The sequence below is a fragment of the Aethalodelphis obliquidens genome, unplaced genomic scaffold (genome assembly GCF_003676395.1).
Source record: "Aethalodelphis obliquidens isolate GAN/ISIS:26980383/991018 unplaced genomic scaffold, ASM367639v1 scaffold10, whole genome shotgun sequence".
In the NCBI taxonomy this organism is placed as follows: domain Eukaryota; kingdom Metazoa; phylum Chordata; class Mammalia; order Artiodactyla; family Delphinidae; genus Aethalodelphis; species Aethalodelphis obliquidens.
The window spans coordinates 38,680,497-38,692,979 of record NW_020837954.1 but is presented as its reverse complement, the minus strand read 5'-3'; the positions used below and the strand labels follow the sequence as shown (position 1 = coordinate 38,692,979).

The 12,483-nt window shown below is 40.5% G+C and overlaps 2 long non-coding RNA genes across 2 annotated transcripts in view; one reads left to right on the top strand and one right to left on the bottom strand.

The window, feature by feature from the left end:
- The window catches only part of LOC113622873 (uncharacterized), a 38,610-nt gene that overhangs the window by 24,677 nt on the left and 1,450 nt on the right, over positions 1-12,483 (bottom strand). The gene's annotated exons all lie outside the window — the stretch shown is intronic.
- The window catches only part of LOC113622872 (uncharacterized), a 38,680-nt gene continuing 32,332 nt past the window's right edge, over positions 6,136-12,483 (top strand). The window contains exon 1 of the long non-coding RNA XR_003433704.1: positions 6,136-6,378. This is a non-coding gene — a long non-coding RNA (uncharacterized LOC113622872). The remainder of the gene's footprint in view (positions 6,379-12,483) is intronic.

Genomic DNA, 12,483 nt, shown 5'->3' with positions numbered 1-12,483 from the left:
ACACCCCCTGACCTCCTGCTCCCTGGAGAAATAAAAAATAACTGCTCATTGGAGAAATGGGAGAGCCCTGAGCTTTTCCCATTGATTTCTCCCCACCCCCCTTTTTTTTTTTGCGGTACGCGGGCCTCTCACTGCTGCGGCCTCTCCCGTTGCAGAGCACGGGCTCCGGACGCACAGGCCCAGCAGCCATGGCTCACGGGCCCAGCCGCTCCGCGGCATGTGGGATCCTCCCGGACCGGGGCACGAACCTGCGTCCCCTGCATCAGCAGGCAGACTCCCAACCACTGCGCCACCAGGGAAGCCCTCTCCCCTTTTTTGATTCAAACATCTGCAGCCCCTGGGTGTTTAGAGCCCCCTCTTAACTTTCTCTGCAGGGCTATTCCTTGAGGTCTTTCCTCCTCAGGAGACAGAACTTTTTCAGCCAGGAGCTGAGTTTGCTTTTCTCCACTGAGGAACAGGAAGGACTTTACTAAACCACACCATATTTTCACATATCGACCTCCTTAATTGCCTTGTGGGACAGGTATCGTTATCTGCATGAAAGAGAAATAGATGTTCTGAAGGTCCAGTGACTTGCCTAAGGCTGCTGAGATCCTAAATGCTGGAGCCTAGGACTGAACTTCTGCCTTTGACTCTAAAATCTGTGCCAGGCTGATGAAATCTAAGGCTGGGGGCCTGGCTAGGGGCGGGAGTGTGGTGTGGGAGATAGAATCTCAAAGCCCTGTCTCTCCCTGTTTCTGGGAGCCCAGACTTTAGAAGTACAAGAACACACGCTTCAAAGAGAAAGAGGAAAGAAAATATATTACCCTTAGGGCAATGGCTTTAAACTTTTTTTTTTTCCAAACACATAGACTTTTTTTATTTTTTTATACAGCAGGTTCTTATTAGTCATCCATTATATACACAGCAGTGTATACATGTCAATCCCAATCTCCCAATTCATCACACCACTACCCCCACCCCCACTTTCCCCCCTTTGGTGTCCATATGTTTGTTCTCTACATCTGTGTCTCAATTTCTGCGCTGCAAACTGGTCCATCTGTACCATTTTTCTAGGTTCCACATATACACGTTAATATACGATATTTGTTTCTCTCTTTCTGACTTACTTCACTCTGTATGACAGTCTCTACATCCATCCACGTCTCTACAAATGACTCAGTTTCATTCCTTTTTATGGCTGAGTAATATTCCATTGTATATATGTACCACATCTTCCTTATCCATTCGTCTGTCGGTGGGCATTTAGGTTGCTTCCATGACCTGGCTACTGTAAATAGTGCTGCAGTGAACATTGGGGTGCATGTGTCTTTTTGAATTTTGGTTTTCTCAGGGTATATGCCCAGTAGTGGGATTGCTGGGTCATATTGTAATTCAATTTTTACTTTTTTAAGGAACCTCCATACTGTTCTCCATAGTGGCTGTATCAATTTACATTCCCACCAACAGTGCAAGAGGGTTCCCTTTTCTCCACACCCTCTCCAGCATTTGTTGTTTCTAGATTTTCTGATGATGCCCATTCTAACTGGTGTGAGGTGATACCTCATTGTAGTTTTGATTTGCATTTCTCTAATAATTAGTGATGTTGAGCAGCTTTTCATATGCTTCTTGGCCATCTGTATGTCTTCTTTGGAGAGATATCTATTTAGGTCTTCTGCCCAGTTTTGGATTGGGTTTTTGTTTTTTTAATATTGAGCTGCATAAGCTGTTTATATATTTTGGAGATTAATCCTTTGTCCGTTGCTTCGTTTGCAGATATTTTCTCCCATTCTGAGGGTTGTCTTTTCGTCTTGTTTATAGTTTCCTTTGCTGTGCAAAAGCTTTTGAGTTTCATTAGGTCCCATTTGTTTATTTTTGTTTTTATTTCCATTACTCTAGGAGGTGGGTCAAAAAATATTTTGCTGTGATTTAGGTCAAAGAGTATTTTTCCTATGTTTTCCTCTAGGAGTTTTATAGAGTCCAGTCTTACATTTAGGTCTTTAATACATTTGGAGTTTATTTTTGTATATGGTGTTAGGGAGTGTTCTCATTTCATTCTTTTACATGTAGCTGTCCAGTTTTCCCAGCCCCACTTATTGAAGAGGCTGTCTTTTCTCCATCGTATATCCTTGCCTCCATTGTCGTAGATTAGTTGACCATATGTGCGTGGGTTTATCTCTGGGCTTTCTATCCTGTTCCATTGATCTATATTTCTGTTTTTGTGCCAGTACCATACTGTCTTCATTACTCTAGCTTTGTAGTATAGTCTGAAGTAAGGGAGCCTGATTCTTCCAGCTCCATTTTTTTCCCTCAAGACTGCTTTGGCTATTTGGGGTCTCTTTTGTCTCCATACAAATTTTAAGATTTTTTGTTCTAGTTCTGTAAAAAATTCCATTGGTAATTTGATACGGATTGCATTGAATCTGTAGATTGCTTTGGGTAGTATAATCATTTTCACAATATTGATTCTTCCAGTCCAAGAACATGGTATATCTCTCCAGCTATTTGTATCATCTTTAATTTCTTTCATCAGTGTCATAGTTTTCTGCATACAGGTCTTTTGTCTTCCTAGGTAGGTTTATTCCTAGGTTTTTATTCTTTATGTGGCAATGGTAAAAGGGAGTGATTCCTTAATTTCTCTTTCAGATTTTTCATCATTAGTGTATACGAATGCGAGAGATTTCTGTGCATTAATTTTGTATCCTGCAAATTTACCAAATTCATTGATGAGCTCTAGTAGTTTTCTGGCAGCATCTTTAGGATTCTCTATGTATAGTATCATGTCATCTGCAAACAGTGACAGTTTTACTTCTTCTTTTCTGATTTGGATTCCTTTTATTTCTTTTTCTTCTCTGATTGCCGTGGCTAGGACTTCCAAAACTCTGTTGAATAAGAGTGGTGAGAGTAGACATCCTCGTCTTGTTCCTGATCTTACAGGAAATGCTTTCAGTTTTTCACCATCGAGAATGATGTTTGCTGTGGGTTTGTCATATATGGCCTTTATTATGTTGGGGTAGGTTCCCTCTATGCCCACTTTCTGGAGAGTTTTTATCATAAATGGGTATTGAATTTTGTCAAAAGGTTTTTCTGCATCTATTGAGATGATCATATGGTTTTTATTCTTCAGTTTGTTAATATGGTGTATCACGTTGATTGATTTGCATATATTGAAGAATCCTTGTATCCCTGGGATAAATCTCACTTGATCATGGTGTATGATCCTTTAATGTGTTGTTGGATTCTGTTTGCTAGTATTTTGTTGAGAATTTTGGCATCTATATTCATCAGTGATATTGGTCTGTAATTTTCTTTTCTTTTTTTTTTTTTTGCGGTACACAGGCCTCTCACTGCTGTGGCCTCTCCCGTTGCGGAACACAGGCTCCGGACGCGCAGGCCCAGCGGCCATGGCTCACGGGCCCAGCCACTCCGCGGCATGTGGGATCCTCCCGAACCGGGGCACGAACCCGTGTCCCCCGCATCAGCAGGGGGACTCTCAACCTCTGCGCCACCAGGGAAGCCCTGTAATTTTCTTTTTTTGTAGTATCTTTGTCTGGTTTTGGTATCAGGGTGATGGCAGCCTCAGAGAATGAGTTTGGGAGTGTTCCTTCCCCTGCAATTTTTTGGAAGAGTTTGAGAAGGATGGGTGTTAGCTCTTCTCTAAATGTTTGATAGAATTCACCTGTGAAGCCATCTGGTCCTAGACTTTTGTTTGTTGGAAGATTTTTAATCACAGTTTCAATTTCATTACTTGTGATTGGTCTGTTCATATTTTCTATTTCTTCCTGGTTCAGTCTTGGAGGGTTATCCCTTTCTAAGAATTTGTCCATTTCTTCCAGGTTGTCCATTTTATTGGCATAGATTTGCTTGTAGTAGTCTCTTAGGATGCTTTGTATTTCTGCAGTGTCTGTCGTAACTTCTTTTTCATTTCTAATTTTATTGACTTGAGTCCTCTCTCTCTTTTTCTTGATGAGTCTGGCTAATGGTTTATCAATTTTGTTTATCTTCTCAAAGAACCAGCTTTTAGTTTTATTGATATTTGTTATTGTTTTCTTTGTTTCTATTTCATTTATTTCTGCTCTGATCTTTATGATTTCTTTCCATCTACTAACTTTGAGTTTTGTTTGTTCTTCTTTCTCTAGTTCCGTTAGATTGTTTACTTGAGATTTTTCTTGTTTCTTGAAGTAGGCTTGTATTGCTCTAAACTTCCCTCTTAGAACTGCTTTTGCTGCATCCCATAGGTTTTGGATCGTCGTGTTTTCCTTGTCATTTGTCTCTAGGTATTTTTTGATTTCCTCTTTGAATTCTTCATCTCTTGGTAACGTATTCTTTAGCCTCCATGTGTTTGTGTTTTTTACGTTTTTTTCCCTGTAATTCATTTCTAATTTCATAGCGTTGTGGTCAGAAAAGATGCTTGATATGATTTCAACTTTCTTAAATTTACTGAGGCTTGATTTGTGACCCAAGATGTGATCTATCCTGGAGAATGTTCCATGTGCACTTGAGAAGAAAGTGTAATCTGTTGTTTTTGGATGAAATGTCCTATAAATATCAATTAAATGTATCTGGTCTATTGTGTCATTTAAAGCTTGTGTTTCCTCATTAATTTTCTGTCTGGATGATCTGTCCATTGGTGTAAGTGAGGTGTTAAAGTCCCCCACTATTATTGTGTTGCTGTCAATTTCTTCTTTTATAGCTGTTAGCAGTTGCCTTATGTATTGAGGTGCTCCTATGTTGGGTGCATATATATTTATAATTGCTATATCTTCTTCTTGGATTGATTCCCTTGATCGTTATGTAGTGTCCTTCCTTGTCTCTTATAACATTCTTTATTTAAAGTCTATTTTATCTGATATGAGTATTGCTACTCTAGATTTCTTTTGATTTCCATTTGCATGGAATATCTTTTTCCATCCCCTCACTTTCAGTCTGAATGTGTCCCTAGGTTTGAAGTGGGTCTCTTGTACACAGCATATATATGAGTCTTGTTTTTGTATCCATTAAGCAAGGCTGTGTCTTTTGGTTGGAGCATTTAATCCATTCACGTTTAAGGTAATTATCGATATGTATGTTCCTATGACCATTTTCTTAATTGTTTTGGGTTTGGTTTTGTAGGTCCTTTTCTTCTCTTGTGTTTCCCACTTAGAGAAGTTCCTTTAGCATTTGTTGTAGAGCTGGTTTGGTGGTGCTGAATTCTCTTAGCTTTTGCTTGTCCGTAAAGCTTTTGATTTCTCTGTTGAATCTGAATGAGATCCTTGCCGGGTGGAGTAATCTTGGTTGTAGGTTCTTCCCTTTCATCACTTTAAATATATCATGTCGCTCCCTCTGGCTTGTAGAGTTTCTGCTGAGAAATCAGCTGTTAACTTTTTGGGAGTTCCCTTGTATGTTTTTTGTCATTTTTCCCCTTGCTGCTTTCAATAATTTTTCTTTGCCTTTAATTTTTGTCAATTTGATTACTATGTGTCTTGGTGTGTTTCTCCTTGGGTTTATCCTGCCTGGGACTCTCTGTGCTTCTTGGACTTGGGTGTCTATTTCCTTTCCAATGTTAGGGAAGTTTTTGACTATAATCTCTTCAAATATTTTCTTGGGTCCTTTCTCTCTCTCTTCTCCTTCTGCGACCCGTATAATGCGAATGTTGTTGTTTTTAATGTTGTCCCTGTGGTCTCTTAGGCTGTCTTCATTTCTTTCCATTCTTTTTTCTTTATTCTGTTCCACGGCATGAATTCCACCATTCTGTCTTCCAGGTCACTTATCCGTTCTTCTGTCTCAGTTATTCTGCTATTGATTCCTTCTACTGTCTTTGTTAAACATTTCTTGCATCTTCTCTATCTTTTCCTCCATTCTTTTTCCAAGGACCTGGATCATCTTCACTATCATTATTCTTAATTCTTTTTCTGGAAGATTGCCTATCTCCACTGCATTTAGTTGTTTTTCTGGGGTTTTATCTTGTTCCTTCATCTGGGACATAGCTCTCTGCCTTTTCGTCTTGTCTATCTTTCTGTGAATGTGGTTTTTGTTACACAGGCTGCAGGACTGTAGTTCTTCTTGCTTCTGCTGTCTGCCCTCTGGTGGATAAGGCTATCTAAGAGGCTTGTGCAAGTTTCCTGATAGGAGGGACTGGTGGTGTGTAGAGCTGGGTGTTGCTCTCTGGTGGGCAGAGCTCAGTAAATCTTTAATCTGCTTGTCTGCTGATGGGTGGGGCTGGGTTCCCTCCCTGTTGGTTGTTTGCCTTGAGGAGACCCAACACTGGAGGCTACCAGGCTCTTTGGTGGGGCTAACGGCAGACTCTGGGAGCGCCTACGCTAAGGAGTACTTCCCAGAACTTCTGCTGCCAGTGTCCTTGTCCCCACGGTGAGCCACAGCCACCCCCCACCTCTGCAGAAGACCCTCCAACACTAGCAGGTAGGTCTGGTTCAGTCTGCTATGGCATCACTGCTCCTTCCCCTGGGTCCTCATGTGCACAGTACTTTGTATGTGCCCTCCAAGAGTGGAGTCTCTGTTTCCCCCAGCCCTGTTGAAGTCCTGCAATCAAATCCCGCTAGGCTTCAAAGTCTGTTTCTCTAGGAATTCCTCCTACCATTGCCGGACCCCCAGGTTGGGAAGCCTGACATGTGGCTCAGAACCTTCACTCCAGTGGGTGGACTTCTGTGGTATGTGTTCTCCAATTTGTGAGTCACCCACCCAGCAGTTATGGGATTTGATTTTATTGTGATTGTGCCCCTCCTACCATCTCATTGTGGCTTCTCCTTTGTCTTTGGATGTGGGGTATCTTTTTTGGTGAGTTCCAGTGAACTGTCGATGATTATTCAGCAGTTAGTTGTGATTCTGGTGCTCTTGCAAGAGGGAGTGAGCGCACGTCCTTCTACTCCGCCATCTTGAACCAGTCTCTCTGGTTTTAAACTTTTTTGACATCACCCATAGTAAAAAACACATTTTATTATCTTGACCCAGGACATCATATAAATATAAACATAAACATAAATATAAATATAAACCAAAAGTTTTACCAAGAGGATGCACTCAGATATATTTTATTCTAATCTTTTTTTCATTTTAATAATGGTTTTAACCCACAAAATTGATTTCATTGCCCAGACCTTGACCTGCAGTTTGAAAAATGCTGCCTTAAAGCATAAACTCACATTCAAAGACATGCCCTCATACTACTCTTGTATAAAGAGCCAACTGGGACAGTGCCCAACACATAATATGTGTTCAGGAAATATTTGTTGAACTTCTGGACTTTTAAGGAACCAATAATCCACAAGTTAAACAATTTGTTCTGTAAACTCTCCAGTTTGCTGTATGTGGAAAAGATAATCCTAATTCCAAATTTCAACAAGCAAATCATCCACAAACACAAAACTCTAAGTTGATTTCTGTTGTAAATCTAGACTTGAAACTCTAAATACTAGCAGACACATCATTCAACAAGCATGAGTTAAGTGTCTGTTCTGTACTGTGCAATGCCCTAGGGGCCAGAGATATAGAAACAAATCAGACCCAGCCCCTGCCCTCACGGATCTGGGATATGGTGGGAGACTGGGGGGTGAAGCCAGCTTCAGAATGCAGTGTGAAGAGGGTGGCACAGGCTGCATGGGAATGGAGGAAACAAAGTCAGTTTCCTAGAGGAAACAGTCAGTTTCCTGGGAGCCAAACCCGAGCCTATACTGGAAAGATGAATAGTAGTTAGATGGGAGGGTAAATAAAGGAGTGCTGTATCAGGCAAAGAGAATAACATGTGCAGAGTTGTGGCAGCCACAGTCGATTGTCCCCCTACAGCCGATCCACATGTTTCTTGTTGGTCGTGCCCCAATTACTTTTGGAGGGCAGGGGATTGTCCCCTGCTACTCCATATAATTCAGGGAAAAATCCTGACTAACATGAACCAGTTGTGATGGTCCCATTCTCCATGCCAGTTATTGGTTTAGGAATGGGCATAAAACTCAGATCTGGCTAATGAGATTCAAGGGCATATCTTCTGAAAGGGGACTTCAGGAAAAGTTGCCTTGTTCTTAAAAAGAGACTCATGGTAAGAAACATCCCTCATCTTCTACTGGTTGCTGCATTGTCTCTATGGGATGCCTGACTGTAATGCAGCCATGTAGTGACCATGAAGAGGGCGGCAATCAGAAGGATAGAAAGACCAGGGACCTCGGTGACCTTGGTGAGTAGCTAAACTAACCAATCCTAAAGCCACTCTATCCCAGGACATGATGTCATGTAAGATAAAAGATTTCCCTATTGTTAAAGTCAGTTGAGTCAGGGTTTTATGTTACTTGCAGTCAAAATGAACCTAAACTGATGCAAAAGCTGTGGAGATATAAAAGACATGTTCTGGTTTCTGCAAGGCAGGATTTGAGATGCAAAGGCCAGATCATACTATGCTACAAACTTCAGCTTCAAAATGAAACAAAAGTGACTGTTAAACATATGAAAAACTCAACCTCACTTTTAAAGAGAAATGCACTTTAAAGCTACAATGAGATGTCATTTTTCATCTCCCTATTGACAAAGATCAAAAAGCTTGATAATATCCAATATTGCCAAGGGGAAACCAGCACACCCATTTGTTGCTGATTATAAACAGTATAAATCTATGGAAGGCAATTTGGCCATAACTGTCAAAACTAAAAATGCACTTGACCCAACAACTCTACTTCTAGGCATTCATCCTATAGACACACTTCCATGTGAGCAAAATAACATGCACAATGCTACTAGTTACAGCATTGTTTGTAAATGCAAATTGGCTGAAAACTAGCCATTTGACCAGCATTAGGAAACCAATTAATAAATCACATTACATTCATATTGAATTATATGCAGCCATTAAGAAGAAGGAAACAATTGTGTTTGTACTGACATGAAAATACATCAAATAAATATTGATAAGTGAGAAAAGCAATATGCAGGATAGAATAATATAGAATGGTGCATTACTATTTGTGTGTGTGTGTGTGTGTGTGTGTGTGTGTGTGTGTGTGTGTGTGTTGGATATTTGAAAATGCAAAAACCATGTCTGGAATGATAAACAAGAAACTGATAACATCAGTTGCCCTCAAGAGGGAAGTTAAGTGGGTAGAAGTCAGAGGAGGAAAGAAGACTACTTTCATTATATAGCTTTTTGTACCTTCTGAATTTTATGCCATGTGTATATTTTAGCTTTTCAAAATGATTCATTAACAAAAGGAGGGGTCAATCTCAATGATAAAAAATACCTTAATTGAAGAATATCATAAGATATTAAACTAGAAAATTTTAAATTATTTTTATAAATGCAAAAGGGTATTTAATTTTCCATATTCATTCATTTTTAAATGTTAATAGAGGAATTCCCTGGTGGCCCAGTGGCTAGGACTGTGCGCTTCCACCACACAGGGCACGGGTTCGATTCCCGGTCAGGGAACGAAGATCCCCCATGCCGCGTGGTACGGCCAAAAAAAAAAAAAAAATTTTAATAGAGATAGAATGAGTCTTCTTCACATAAGAAAGAGTGCCTAATATTGGACATCATATTCAATGGTGATTTTGTAGAAGCTGTTGTCACTTCTTAAAGATCACAACAAGATGTTATCCAAGAAACTGGAAATAAAGTTGATTTCAATATTAAATTGGTAAGATTTCCCCCATCACAAACATGACTGGTTATATACAGAGGTAAATCTAGAGGTTGTAAATTTGTGACTGAAAGGTTGAGAAGAGCCAGCATTCCAGCCCAGGTGCTCCGGGAGTAATTTCAGGGGAGCACGGAAAGAATGCAACAGTAGTGCAGAACACAGAAACTTACACGTAAGTTGAAAAAAGACCCAGTACATACAAGGGAATTAGTCAGCCAAGCAAGCACACCAGTTCCCCCTAAACACAGCTAAGGGAAAGGAATCTCTTTACTAAGCAGACTCCCACATACACTTCCAGCCATAGAGGGGTGTGATCTGACTTAGCTGAGAAACACTTGAGATCAGCTCCGTCCTTGGTCTGATTTCATGCTTCCTAAGCATTGCCTGATAATCTGGCTGCCCCTGAGGCCAATCTAAGGAGACAAAATATGATCGTCAGGCTGACTTGAGCAAGCATTCTGATCCACTCAAAAATGTCATTAAGACTTTAGCTAGTAACAGAACAAAGATTTGTAACAAAACAATTCACAAAAGAACAAATATTAATAAATATGTAAAAATATTTCAATTTTACTAGTTATCAAAGAGAAGCAGATTAAAAGAAGCGTGGTATTTCTTTCACTAAATTAAACTTAACCACCCCCCAAATTAAAATGCAAATTTCTAAATCAGGAGCTGATGATATTGGCACCTGTATTCATGGTGGGTAGTATCATAAATAGATGTAATCAATTAGGAAAATAATCAAGAGTTCTAAAAATGTTCATGTCCTTTGACCTAATACATCTCTTTTAGAGAATGGATCCAGGGCAGAGCAGCAGAATCATGAAACCATTGCCAAAGTCCAGGGTTCCATCCTGACATGGCCTCCCTGTACGGGGCCTTCCCAGGCCATATTCCTATGTCTGTGCTTTTCAGTACAGTAGCCACTAGCCACATGTGGTTACTGAGCACTCGAAATGTTGCTAGTCCAAATTGAGATGTGCTGTAAGTGTAAAATATACACCAAATTTCAGACTTAGGGGGAAGAAAAAAAAAGAGAGAAAAATAGATCACTAATAATTTTTATATTGATTATATATTGAAATGATAATGTTTGGATATTTGGCTTAAATAAAATATACTATTAAAATTAATTTCTTATCTTTACTTTCTTTTACTTTTTTAATACGGCTAAGAGAAAATGTTAAACTACCTATGTGGCTCACATGCTATTTCTTTTAGACAGCACTGTCCTAGTATTTCTGTAACATAATGTGACCAGCATCTTAGGTAATCAGCTCTATTTCTAATCAACATGGTTCTCTGTAGCTAGTGCTGTGGCAAGGCTGACTTGTTTTCTAGAAAAAGGAAGAGGAAGGATAAATGTATGACCCGGCAGAGGAAAGGGCCTCTGCCATAATTTTTCCCCCAATGCCCTTGCTCCCATGCCTGAAATTCTCCATTGAGCCACAATGTTGGGTTGGGTTGTTGAAATGGAAGGAAGCCACCTGGCAGTGACTGCTTTCCCAGACTTATATCCCTCTGTCTCCCACATCCCTCCACTTGGGTCCATCCATGATGTCACCAGAAAGATCTACGAAGATAAAAAGGTCATATCACGCCCCTGCTAAACATCCTCCAGCTACTTCCCTTGTGACTTAGAATAAAATCTGCATGCCTACCTTGGCCCCAAAACCAAAGGACATGGCCTTGCTTCCGTCTCTGGCCTCTTCCTTCTCCTTTCTCTCCCTAGGCTACAGCCACACCAGCCTCATTTCACTTTGTCAACCTGACTGACTCCTTTCCCTCTTTAAGTCTCCTGAATGTACAATTCCCAACCTCAGGAAGCCTCTCTAGTCCCTTTCTAGCACATCAGTGTATTTTATTTCCTTTATCATACTTACAGCTTCCTGAAAGTATTCTTATTGTGTTTCCTTTGTTACCACCTGTCTTTCCTTCACAAGGTAATAAACTCCATGAGAAGAGGGATCCTGTCTATCCTGTTCACTGCAGCATCCCCCATCTTAGAACAGCATCTGGCGCATAGTAGGGGCTCCACAAATATTTGTTGAACAAGCCTATGAATGAATGCCAAATTACTCCACCTACTCTTTCCCAAATGTGCATTGATTTCTCTTGTCTCAAAGGAAATCTTGCCTCAAAGTATCTTTGATTTTGCTATGTCTTCCTACCTAAGGTCTTTATTCCTCATCTAAAATGACTTACTTTCCACTTCAAGCAAAAACTATCCAACTCAAAAGCGTTTGATGAGGGACTTCCCCGGTGGTCCAGTGGTAAAGAATCCACCTTCCACTGCAGGGGACGTGGGTTCAATCCCTGGTCAGGGAACTAAGATCCCACATGCCGTGGGGCAACTAAGCCCATGCGTCACAACTACTGAGCTAGCATGCTGCAAACTACACAGCCTATGCGCCCTGGAGCCCACACACCACAGCTAGAGAGAAGCCTGCGCCACAACGAAAATAAAAGATCCCGCATGCCTCAATGAAGATCCCACGTGCCGCAACTAAGACCCGACGCAGCCAAAAAATAAATAAATAAAATAAATAAATATTTTTTTAAAAGCATTTGATGATAAGGAGGGTATTTTTTGTTTTTTGTTTTTTTAATCTCACATAATAAGAAGTCCAGAAGTGGCACAATTCCAAGGTTGGGTAACTCAGTGACTCAACGATGTCCTCAAAGAACCATGCTTTTTCCAAACTTTTTCCTCTGCCACCCTCAAAATGTGGCTGTTGACCTCATCTTCCCCCTTTATGTTTGCAAGATGACAATGGCAGCTTGAGTACCATGTCCTTACACGACAGCATCTCAAATCCAGGGCATCTCAGACTCAGAAAGTTTCCCAGAAGTCCCTTCTTCAGAGTTCCCTTTTACATTCCAT